Consider the following 898-nt stretch of genomic DNA (forward strand, 5'->3'; position numbering starts at 1 on the left):
TGTTATTGAAGACCAGCCTTAGTTCCATGGTGATTATTTCAATGCATGGGATTATTTCAATCTTCTTGTATCTGTTGAGGCCTGTTTTTTGATTGATTATATGGTCAATTTTTGAGAAGGTAACTTGAGGTACTGAGAAGCAGGTATATTCTTTTGTCTTAGGATGAAATGTTCTATAGTTTTCTGTTAAATCCATTTGGTCCATAACTTCTGTTACTTTCACTGTACCTCTGTTTACTTCCTGTTTCCATGATCTGTCCATTGATGAGAGTCAGGTGTGTAAGTCTCCCAGTATTATTATGTGGGGTGAGATGTGTGCTTTGAGCTTTAGTGAAGTTTCTTTTATGAATGTGGGTGCCCTTGCATTTGGAGTGTAGATGTTCAGAATTGAGAGTTCATCTTGGTAGATTTTTCCTTTGGTGATTATGAACCATCCTTCCTTATCTTTTTTGACAAATTCTGATTGAAATCAATTTTATTCTATATTAGAATGGCAATTCCATCTTGTTTCTTTGTGACCATTTGCTTAGAAATTTTTTTCCAGCCTTTTACTCTGAGGTAGTGCCTGAGTTTGACATGAGGTGTGTTTCCTGTATGCAGCAAAATGCTGGGTCCTCTTTATGTATCCATTCTTTTAGTCTGTATAATTTTATTGGGGGGACGTGAGGCCATTGATGTTAAGAGATGTTAAGGATCAATGATTTTTACTTCCTGTTATTTTTGTTGTTAGATGTGGAATTATGTTTGTGTGGCTTTCTTCTTCTGGGTTGGTTGTGAGGAGATTAATTTCTTACTTTTTCTTGGGTATAGTTTACCTCCTTGTTTTGGAGTTGTTAGCACCCAGCACGGCAGATGTGGGCGGGCCCACAGACCTGTCGTCAAGACAATGGATATTCCC

The sequence above is a fragment of the Mastomys coucha genome, chromosome X (genome assembly GCF_008632895.1).
Source record: "Mastomys coucha isolate ucsf_1 chromosome X, UCSF_Mcou_1, whole genome shotgun sequence".
In the NCBI taxonomy this organism is placed as follows: Eukaryota; Metazoa; Chordata; class Mammalia; order Rodentia; family Muridae; genus Mastomys; species Mastomys coucha.